Here is a 12,622-nt window from a genome sequence, read left to right as displayed (position 1 = left end):
GGTTGTTCAGGGAGGTGGTAGATTTGCCATCCCCAGAGGTGTTTAAGAGGACTCTGGATCTGGTACTGGGTGTACTCCGGAAGATTTACTAAAGGAAAGGCAAAGTAATACATTCCTTTCCAGCCATTTGCATGCATTAGATGAAGAGTCATGTAGTTTGTCATGGATTTGGATTGGACTGAAGTATGTAGTCACATAACAAATAATCTACAAGTCACCACTGTGCAATAGCTCTTTATTTTCAATTTAAACCACAAGACTCTCCCACCTTGAACCCAAAAACACTGATGTGCCTTAGATAGCCACTCCCTGTGTGGTGGCACATGATATAACCTCTTCTATACTCTGGCCATGGATCTACCTAGGACAACACAGGATATGATGCCTTGTGGCTAGTATGCTAATAGTCACTGTATATCTTTAGCTGTAGGACAACCAGAAGCTCTAATCCCTGTTAGTGTTACCATGTTATATAAAAGCCAGATTCCAGGATGTGGACATTTCCACTAAAACCTACCAGAATGTCTGTTAAATCTGGCAGACAGATTATTTTGGGAGCACTATGAAGTTATTTTAGACAAATTCTTTAGTATAAACAGTCAGTTCAAAGTCTCATCCCATCAGAAGTTACAGACTTTTCTTACTCCTGGGAGGTCTTGGAACCACCAACATACCTCCTGGACAATTTGGGATCCGAATGGAATTATCTTCAAATGTAGATTAATACATAACATAGCTAAAGGAAAAGTGAAATTTCAGACTTGTCCCAGTATTTTGGCTTTCACAACAACATAGCATCTGCAAGTTTGTGAGGGCATGTGAATTTGTGAGATCCAAAATTTTGCTTAAATAATTGTAGACGTTAATGCAAGTTTTCTAACAGAGCAAATGACTGAGGATTTGATAAATAAAAAATGCTGATCTTGCATTATAAAACACAGGGTCTTGCCATTCAAAGGAAGAAAATCTGGGATGATTCACTACTCTGTCTCACACCCCTAGGCTTACTGCTGATGTGACCCTTATGAAGCTCCCCTTGAAGACACCTGGTTTGCTCACTGTCACACTTCCAGGGCTGGGAGAGTCTTCCCTCGGGTGTGGGCCTTCAAAGTCTCTTTTACTACTTCAGCATTGTCATTTCATAGAAGCAGGACAGCAGGTCAGAGAATAGCTTTCTGAATGAAATGTACTGATTGTATTTACATTTTATACATGTACACATGCATGCATAACATACACACACACAAAAGAAATGTGTGTAGAAATGAGATAGCATTGTGCCCTCTACGTTACTCAGATGTAGCAAGTTCACAAGCTAACTATGTGCTAGTGTAAAAAAAATATTACATCTTAGTGTAAACTTGGCAATGGTCATGTCTTTTAGTACTTAAAAATATCTCCCTATTCCCCTTCCCTGCACCAGTCATGACTTGACAATTCAAGAAGTGCCTGCATGGCCCGAAGTAGGTGTTGCAGTCAGATGCTGCAGCAGCACAGGGAGAAAAGAGCTCACAGGTGTGACTGCAGTGAGGCCTCTTGCCTGGTATCTGCACCCTAATGAGATAAGAGGAGTCATTTGTGCTACCTGAAAATTGTCTTCATGAGTGACATCTTTGACTGGCAAGGGCAAAAAGTCTGTCCAAGGAGGGCTTAATGTTCTTAGGAAATCCATTTTGGATATATTAAACCTGAAAACTTACCAGAGGAAACCAGGAGAGGGCAATGAGCACACAGAATATTGCTGATAGCTAGAAAGGCCCAAGTTACTGAATGGTATGCCATTTTTTTTATTTTTTTTTTATCAAGGGATAAATATATATTTGCACCATCACTGGCCCTGAAGAACCTGCAGGTCTGGGGTTAAATATTACTGCATTGCACACAATAGGTCTAAGGGTCTCCCAAAGCAAACCAAAGGTTTCCTCATCCATCTTGCTAAAATAAAAAAACAGTTCAGAATTGCTGCTGAGAATTTCCTCTTGCGCTAAATGGAAGAATGTGTTTAACTGGAAAAATTCCCAGAATTAATGCCACAGAAATTTGCATTAGAAAACAACAAAAACCCCCACCCCAACAATCAGCATTTAGAACTGGAAAACCCATTGAAAAAGATCTGTTCTAAGAAATTGCTTTCACAACAGTCTTCAAATGAATGCACTCTTGAGTTGCTTCTTTCCCAGCACATATTCTTTTTAAGAATCCTATTTAGTTCATTTTAGTCACTTTCAGGAAGTTTGACTTTTGGTGAACTCTGAAAAAATCTATGTGTTCATTAACAAAAGGAGGACAGCATTTGTTTGGTTTCCCCAGAAAAAAAATGCTTGCTGCTCTATGTGTTGCTGTTAAGTCCACTGCAGACATAAACAACAATAAATTGTCCTTCTGGATTGAAGCATATAATTTTCTTAGTTTAAGAAGACAGGGTAACTGTTAACTTCAAAGATGCTGTAATAAAAAAAAAGTTGCTTTAGCAGAAGCAAAAATAACCCTCTCCAAAAGCAAATGAATAAGGTACATCTTTATTCTCAGGTATAAACAAGTGCAAGGGTTTAAACTGGAGGCTTTTTATAGCTGAATTGGAAATATGTTCCACCAAAAAAAAATTCTTCTGAAGCTCAAGTCCTGATTTTTTATTTTTCAACCTTAGTAATTTAGGTGGCATGTGTTGGATTCTGTTTTTGTCCTAAAGGTATTGGTTTAATATTTTATAACATAATATTTAAAGTCCTGAGGAATTCAGAATACTTTTAGTATCCACGGGAGCAAACAAACACATATTGCTTGCATACCTAATAGTCTAGTGGTTTACTGCAGTGAGAAGCTGCCCACCACATTTTATGGTTTAACCTCAGTGCTTAGTTTTTTATGGGTTCAAATGAGTTGAGTTCATGTTTCTCCAGGACATTGTTTTCTCACCCTTAACCTACACAGTTTGCTCGCTGCTTGGAAGATCCTTCTGACATAATGCATTTTAAATACCTGTTTATAAAAACATGATCTCATGGGATGTGAAGAAGATGACCGTTCTTTTGGTCACAGAAAATGACTGAATTAAATCTCATATTCTTCAAGAGGACAAACTTTATTTTTTTTTTACAAGAGCCTTACTTTTACAATTGGGGTGCTGCCACAGGGAGCAAAATAAAAAGGAAGGCGAATTTTCTCAACAATATTTTAAAACCTAGAGATGAGAGATTCTCTCCAGATGCTATACAGCCACGAAGATTCAAAAGAACAGTAAGGAATGTACCAGTAATGTCTATTTTTATTTGCATGCTTTTTTTTGAGAAGTGCTTTCCAGTAAGGGTTTTATCACATAGAGATGGAGGTGCAAGAGACAGTGCACAGGACTCAGTGGGACTGCACAGGCAAGACAGGACTACCTGGGTCACACTAACTTCAGTGGAAATGCATACCTTGTTTCTGGCCTCTGTTTGCTATCTTTTGACCCCAGAGAAAGGAACCTGGTCAGTTCCTTCAGGTATCCAATATAGTTTACCTGACATCTTTTAAGCCTGGGCAAAAGCTGCAAATCACGTTGTAAGACTAAACATGAGGAGCTCTGTGGTCCCCCAGTACCAAGCTTTTCTTGGGAAGCCCCTCCACCCAGCATGCTTTTTGACTGCAATGTGGATCCTAAATGTAGTTTTATCAGCTACATTTATAAGTGTGTTCTGAATATAAATTTTGAATGGTGAAGCAATTTGAATTTTTTCAAGCGATGCAGTGCTCATTCCAATCCCAGTGTTCAGCAAGCAAAAGCCATATAACAAAAGAGAAGACTTAGCAATTTCCCCTAATTAATGTGTATGTGGAGACATCAGACTGTCTTCAGGAGCATGGATATGAAAACTTCCCAAAATGCTTCTGGGGGATAAGTGGATCTCTTTCTCCCAGCTGACAGCAGTTTTCTCAGACCAGTATCACTCCATCATTTGCAGGAAGAATGAAAAGTTAGATGAATACATTTTCAGCACACCAGAGTCTGCATCCAAAACTTCCTTCAAAGTAACATGCTCCATTCTCAGTTGAAACCCAGGGAAGGACAGTCACTGCAATGACCAGATAATGGCAGGGGTCATTGTTGAAGGTGTTCCAAAGCTGCTGCAGCTCTTCAGCCAAAACCTCATCCTCCCTCATAAAGCAAGCAGCCAGGAGGGAAAAGTGAGGGACCTTATAAAAATGAGGGAACAAGAACAGTAAACAAAACTTTGCTTTCTTTTTCTTCAGTCTCTAGTCAACATTTTTCTTAATACAGGTGCTGTCCTGAATGACAACTTCAGTGGAGGTGTTCAAATTATAAACAAGGCACAGTTTGTTTTGTTTTGTAGGGAAGGGAAAAAAGTATTGCATCAGCTGACTTTGGGATGTGGTGTGCTCTCTATCATTTGACCTCTTTAATCCAAGACTGTCTTTCTAAAAAAGATATCTTAGCTCAGATAATTATGATCTTTATGCAGAAATTACTGGGTAAAATTCCATTGCCTGTGTTATGCAGAAGATCAGACTGTACAGGTCCTTCTTGGCCTTAACATTTTGTAAATCCAAATTCTAACACATATAATCTTACTTACAGATTTCCCCAGGGATTTCTATAAAAGAACATTTCTTTTTTTTTTTTTGTCCAGCACTGGTCATTTACATTACTGCAACAGAGTTAACATGCTCTTCCTCCGTGTTGTGCAAAGATCAGTAATGGGAGAGATTTCTGTAACATGTTTTTGAATCTTTCATGACATGACACTCCACAAACCAAAGTTTCTTCTTGCTGGTTTTCAGTCTTTGGGAAATACTAACCTGCAAGGAGAGTGCAGTAATGATGGCAAGTCAAGTAGTAGTTTGAGAAATACAGTACCTTGCTCATCTTAACTCAGGACTCCTAGATTTTGCTTCCTATACATTTAAACTTTAATTAACCAAAATTTCGCACCAGAATTGTGCTATTAACCATTATGGTTTTAATGAGAAGTGAAATCCAAAGCCAGAACTACAATAGTTTTGGGCACTACAACACAAAAAAGACATTGAGGTGTTAGGGAGTGTCCAAAGGAGGGCCATGAGGATGGTGAAGGGCCTTGGGGGGAAGCCGTGTGAGGAGTGGCTGAGGTCACTTGGTCTGTTCAGCCTGGAGGAGACTGAGGGGAGACCTCACTGCACTGACAGCTTCCTTGGGAGGGGAAGAGGAGGGGCAGGCACTGATCTCTGCTCTCTGGTGACAGGACACAAGGGAATGGCCTGAAGTTGTGTCAGGAGAGGTTTAAGTTGGATATCAGGGGAAAGTTTTTCACCCCAAGGGTGGCTGGTTACTGGAACAGGCTCCCCAGGGAAGTGTCACAGCACCAGCCTGACAGAGCTCAGGAAGTGTTTGGACAATGCTCTGGGGCACACGGTGTGACTCTTGGGGTGTCCTGTGCAGGGCCAGGAGCATGACTTGATGATCCTTGTGGGTCCTTTCCAACTCAGCATATTCTGTGATTTTATGATTCTGTGAAATAAGTGGAAAATACAATACCTGGAGCAATTTTCATTCTTTTAAAATTCCATCACAGGACACATAAAAACACGTTAAATGCTCTACTCTAAGCTGCAAAGTCTCATGCTGATGTAACTCAATTTCCATGGGAGTTTTTCACTAGAACTCAGTGTTATCCACAAAACTTTTAAAAGGAATCCAGACATACTGTATTCCTTTCATGTCTGTGGGGGAAACATCTGCTTCTGGAACCAGACGTTCATTCTCCTCAAGCAGCATCTTTGCTTCTTACACCTGCCAATGCTTAATCAGGTTCTGTCTTTCTACATGGTCTCTTCTACTGATACGATTCTACAGCAGCCCTATAGCAGTTTCTGTAGTTTCTACTCTTCATTCCTCAAAAGGTCCATGACAGTGAGTGAAAAAATGCCACCAACTCTAGATTTTTGTATGTGTTTTTGATTTCTCGTGACTCACTGGAAAAACTCTATCTGGCTTACCCAACAGTGACTTCCCTGGAGCAGGCACAGAAACTTGAAAAAGCAGAAAACCTTGGAGCATGCACACTCTAGAGCCCCTTCAGACTGTTGTGCTGGAAGGTGTAGTCTGTCATACTGTGACAGCAAAGACAACCCATGCTGCAGAACAGCTGCTGCCCTGCTGAGTTCCCCATAACAAAGGATGGAAGTGATCAGAAGTATGAACTCTCCTGAAGTTTAGGATTTTTTGTGGGGGTTTTTTGATGGTCTGTGTAGATCCAGGAATTTGATTTTGTTCAAGCTATGCTGGGAAATTTTACTTGTACCTAGATACAATGTCATATAGACAGATGCCTAAAGAAAGTTGTGTTAAACAAGTACAGAAAGAAATTACCATGGTAAAACTAGGCCAAAAGAAAAAGCACTGTGGGTTTAATTATAGAGTCATTGGGGAGGATAATTTTTGAATAAAGTACCTCTTTTCACAGAAATTTCAGTTTGTCTACATGCCATTGAATGTTGAGATAATCTTGAATGCTTTGAAATTACACACTTTAGAGTAGTTTAAACCAATTACTGTGTGAGACTTCAACTCAGAATAAACCTAGTGAATCAGCTTGGCCTACCATACAGGTTCTGAGCTTGCCCTCAAAGAGTGGTCTTCAGTTAGGAGCTGCTTGGCCCATTCACTTTGAGGGAAAAAGGTATTTAACATCAACTTTATTTCAGCTCATTAAAACAAGTTCTTTCTACGTACACTTCTATATATTCTTCTACTCCTAGCTGGTAAAGCAAATATTACAGTCATTGCCCTGATATACCTTCAACATATTTTTATAAACATTCCTTTCAATCTAACTGAATGACTTAATGTTTTACTTCAAAAATTTTCCCCAATCACTGAGAATATCTAAAGAGAAATCTGATAATTATGTGTGGATGAAAACAGGGATTAGATTAGGAATGTATTTCAAAAAGGATCTACTATAAAGCAGAATAGTAAAAGAGTTCATAATATTGGTATGTAAGACAAAATATTATGATGAAATTTAGACCAAAGGGAAAACCACCATGGGTGTTTTATTTGAGTCAGAATCACTGAGTGTCAGCTCTGTTCAATAACACACACAGCTGCATGAGGGTTTTCACATGTTCTAAATGTCACATTTGTTCAATGCAGCATTCTGTATTCAAGGCTGCTCTTCACATTGCAGCAGTGGCCAAAAGTCATAGACTCAGTGTCCAACTGTGAGCATCACTGAGCTGGCACACAGGAAGCTATGATCCCTGTCTTGGGGAAAAAGGGACATAACAATTGGATAAAAACAAGAGTAGCAAGGAGGAAAGATAACAGAACCAAGATCCTGTGCTTGATAGGATGAGAATCTGAACAACAAACAATTTCTCAATAGGTTTAGTGTTCTCTTCATCTTATAAGAAAGGTAAATAAATAAAGTCAGTTTTTCCCAAGACTTATTCCATTAGATACTGCTTATTTCAATCTTCTTAAAATAGTTTAATTAGTTATGCCTACACAGAAAAATGCTGAGAAGCCAAGAAATGCTCACTAGTCCAGACCATCACTTTAGACTAATTGGCATCTATCTCTACTGTTGTATGCATGCTGGCTTGTTTCAGGATTTGAAGTATGTCTATTGTACCCCTTCTTTCCAGCAAAGAAAACTGCACCACTCAGAAAACTTTTTCAGGATGCCTTCAATCCCACTGTCTGTGTCACCAATAAAGATATTGAGCATTACTAGTCTAAATATGTACCCTTGAGGGACACCCTTTGTTACTGATCACCATTTGGACAAATCCTGTTGGATTTGGATTTTGCCCTTGGTGAAGTCATGCTGGCTGCCTCTAATTAACCCCTCATCACCCCCATGCCATGACAGATCATACAGGAAGATGCACCAGATATGTTTATGTAATCCACACAGAAAACCTTTTTCAGAAAACCTTTTTCAGAATTTGCACATAAAACTTTCTGAACACAGCTGTCTGATAAGCAAAATAGAACTAATGGGTGTTAATAATACCTAATTTTTGCTTGCCATGCTAGGAACCAAGACTGAGTTGCAAATGTGAGGTATTTATTTTAGAAACATCCTGCCCCTGATCAGGTTTCCATTTTGACATTGGAACCACTGTAGATATTCAGGAGAGATATATGCCTAAACAATACCTTTCTATAGGAGCTTGCCTAATACAACTCACAAGCTGGAACCTGCCTTTCTTACCAGAAGACCTTTGTCAGGTTCCTGTGTCCTGCTAGAAGCAGATCTCATTGTGCAGAAGTTGGACCATTCAAGTGCTTCTATTCTACTCTCATTTCTTTTTGAATGCAAACTGCAAAGTGTATTTCTAATGTCCTTGATGCCTCCAAACATTCTCTTTAATGCAGAAGTGAAGGGAACTTGCTTGTTTTTTACCTTGTACATATTCCCCAGTGAAAACAAAGCAGACAATTAAAATCCTAGACACAGGAGTTCCCCTGCCAGCTCTTTATTTATCATCAACAGTGCCCCACTTTTTATGCATTCACATTTGCCCTATGAAGGGCAATACTGATCACTGTTTTAATTGAGCCTTGTCGGTATAAAACCAAATTTTTTTCTAATGTCAGTTATGAAAACTCACCTTGGGATTTGAAACAGGGACTTTCTCTGACATTTTTCCATCAGGCATTGAAGTTCCATGCATAAAGTTATCTGTGATGTCCATGCAAATTCAGGGGTGGTTATGAAGACTAAGATGCTATTTAAAAAAAACATTGCATCCAGGTATTTAGGAGAGTTTTTGATGAGATGCATAGTAAAATCGTGTTCCAAAATTTCTGCTGACAAGTTCCATTATTACATTACTTTGGGCAGTGTTGTTCTTTGTGTATGATTTACAGGGACTCATCCCCTGCTGAAGATGGAAGGAAAATGACAGATTCGGAAAGCTATCCATTTCTCTCATTTCATACGTAATGCTTATAATCCCAATCTGGTAAATGTCTCAATTCAAAAGTAATTATTCTCTCAAGCCTTCCTCAGCTTGAACTTACCAGATGGGTTTTTTTTACTTTTATACAAAATATGCAGAAGGGAAGACTCATTTTGGAGCAGTGCCACAACAAAGATGTACCTGTGTATAAAACTGTTCTGCCAGTTTGTGTTTTTGACAAACACAAACTGTCTTTTGTTGAGTAACCTCTCCTCAGTATTCACAAGTTTCAATAAAACTAGATATTTGTGTCTGAGGTGGTGGGCAGTCCTTTAGCAGGTGCTCAGCTTGTGGAGACAATAGAGGACTGAACTCCCAAAGCAATAAGGCACTGTTTACCCATACACTGTCTAATCTAATCTGAATTTTATTGACCTTCCTTAATTAATCCAACTCTGGTACCTTTCACAGGTGTTAATGCACAGATAGTGGGCTCTTCACTTTGAGTGTCTTGGATTTCTGTTCCTTTGAATGGATCATCAGACAACTTGCAGACCACTGAATGAATACTACATAGACAGTAGGTAGGGAAACTTTCATTACAGGTGCTAACATGTAAGAAAAGAAAAAGCATTGGTGGATTTTCAAATCTCTGAGTGAATTTGCAGTAACTGAATTTGTATATTTGCATTTTTATCTATTTATCTCACATTTTTAGAAATCTCGCTTTTATAAAAATCTTGGAAGACAGAAGACAAATGGGAAAATTAGAAAAAAATATACAGAGATTGAACACATTATAAATTCAAGAAATGAAAGCTTTTTGTTTCATATTCACTATGCTCTTTTAAAGTCTACATTCAAGAAAGAAACCATACAACTGCATCCTGTGAAACCACTCATGTTCAGCTTTAGCAACACATCAATACTCCAGATTTAAAAAATACTGCTATTAAAACCTCATTGTAAACCTCAGATTTGACAAAAAAAAATCCACTGATACCAGAAGGCTTTGTCTTCAGCCCTCACCATGCAAGAAAAGAGCAACAGCTGTCTCAGGTCCTGTAGCTGCTTTTCCTGATCAAATTGTCAGATCCTGAAGAGACAGACAAGTGAGATTAATTTACCTCATCAGGTGCACATTTTTGCAATTCAGCAGTCCTACCCATGGTGTATAAAGCAAAGCAACCACAGATTGGTATTGTAATGCAGATAGATAAAAACCAAAATATTAGATAAGGGACAGGTGGCCTTTTGTCAGTTAATTTTGAATTGAGGATGTTACCTGCAAATAAAATTATAATAATTTTCTTTTTTCAGCAAAATGACAAGTTTATTGAATGAACAAAAATCTAGTTGTTCCTCTATAAGTTCAGAGCAGAAAAAAAAAAAAAAAAAAGTCTGAAAGTTTACTTTTGCATTTTACTTATGGCAGTGGAAAGTTGCCTGATTAGAGACTTCAAAATCAGACATACAAAGGGTAGCTAAATTTAACTAGAAGACTAACTTTTGTAAAAATAATAACTGTCTTCTCCAAAGACTTCTGATGTCAGAAAGTCTATAGCCCTTGTCTCTAATTAAGTTGTTAAAAAAAAGCTCTTTACAGACCTGAATCTGAAAGTTCTCAGTGTTCTTAGTTTCTACAAAAGTTCACATACTGTGAAGAATACCTTTATTAGAATATCTTAATCCAAATTATTAAGGAGAATTCATTATAACTAGGAACCTTTTAATCCAATGGATTTACAAGTGACTTCCTAAAGATACATGTATCTTCTGTAAAATACGCTTCAGAAAAAATCCACAGTGTTCTGGTGTGCAACAAAATTACACAATTTGTAATAGTTGAATGCAAAAAATGGCAAGTTATAAAAAGTATTATAAGTAAGATCTATAAAATAAGATAAATTTGAGTAATCTAGTTGCAACTCAGTGTTTATGCAAACAGAAGAATCAGAGTAAATTCTTTGTCTATTCAAGCATAAATCATATTAGTACACTGAATATTTCCCAGGTAGAAAAGGCTGAAACCAACCACTACTTTTCAAGATTTTTCTTGTAGTGACTCCTCAACAAACAACTCTTCAATCCCAAATGAAAAAAACCCATCAATTTATAAACATACTTAACTCATATTAAGTTTGTCTAGTTTTCTGTTAAGATTTTATAAAATTGTTTATATTTCTTGTTTTATGTGAGTGACCCTAGCTAGGCATATCAGTTTATGACTAAACAAGAACATGAATTATCCAACCCATAACTGCAGAGCTGATATTTAAAAAATAATATTAAAAGCAAGAAAAAATGTGATTAATGTAAACTGACATTTAAAATTCCTTCCCCTTTTTTACACTATCATACTTTTTTCATAAACATGTCAAATAGTAAGATCAAAGAACCTTAAAATGGGTGTCTTAGGGCATGTATTAAGACATGCCAAATTCAAATAGTTTTGGTTCTGCTTGGGGTACTTTTGTTGATTTTTGTGGTGAACAGGTTAGTATTTTTCCATCTCCCAGATTCACAAGTGAATTAGCAGTTTAGCAGTAGTGTACACATTAAGGTAACTCCAAATGCTACTAATGCCATTGGAGACATTTTTCTGTTTGTAACATCTGAATGAGGACTACTACAACCTTACAATTAAATGTAAATTTAAATATAGGTTACCACCTGATACCAGGTTCTGAGACATTACTGCAGTTACTTACTGACATCTGCTTTAATTTGTGTCATTTTTTAGCGAAGGAAGATTTACTTTCTCAGTTGATATATGTAGGTGACAGAAATCAAAACCGCAGTGCAACAAGTACCCAGGCATACCAGTCATTCCAGACAAAAAAAGAAAAGGGTAAGCAAATGCTTAAGTAACTAAATTAACTGTGATCAGTATCAGAACTGGACTTTACAAAGCAGCTGTATCAACCTCATGAGAAAGCTTAATACCAGAGGGCATGACTGTTTTTAAGGCAGTTTTAAAGGCAGTTGCAGTACCTGACTTGCTTGTGATCTTTTTTAAAGTATTGCAGAAATTTTCACCTCCACACCTCAGGTCACAGTGTTTTTTGATGGTCTTTTCAGACCCATGATGTAAAAACCTGGTGTAATTAGGCAACCTGAGGGGAGAGGAGAGTAGTTAAACGGACGCAGGCACCTAATGCTAAGGGAAGGACATGACTCTCTAGGGATGCTAATAATGATTTTCAGGCATTATGAACCCTAAATTAATTAAGAAATGAAACTTGTGCTATGGAAAAGATGGCAAACAGTGTGAATGGCTGATAGATGGGTGAGGATACCAGCCTCAAATACTCTTTCTCCAGTTTCATGAAAAATAGTAACTTAATCAGGCATAAGAAAAAATGGCTCAAATCCCACTGTGTGGAAACATTGTCTAATATCACACATTGGGCAACAACCTGCTGTTTGTAACATTAGTAAGATTTGGAGGAAGATTAAAAAGACAGAAACCTCATTCCTTCAGTGTTGCATTTTCCCTATCTTCAACCTTTCCGTTTTACTCAGCCTTAGTCACTGATTGTTCCAGGCAAACCCGTAAATGGATTTTCAAAGCCACACCGAGAAAGATCGCAGGGGATGAGCAGCCTGCAAATACGATGAATAAGAGAACCCAAACCAAACCACCTCTGCAGCAGACTGCCCAAACTAGCACACACAAAGAGAGACACCAGTTACTGTCCTGGCTGTGGGCCAGAAGTCCAGCAGATGCTCC

The sequence above is a fragment of the Cyanistes caeruleus genome, chromosome Z (genome assembly GCF_971803275.1).
Source record: "Cyanistes caeruleus chromosome Z, bCyaCae1.hap1.1, whole genome shotgun sequence".
NCBI lineage: Eukaryota > Metazoa > Chordata > Aves > Passeriformes > Paridae > Cyanistes > Cyanistes caeruleus.
The sequence above is the reverse complement of the archived record's forward strand: the minus strand, read 5'-3'. Positions refer to the sequence as shown.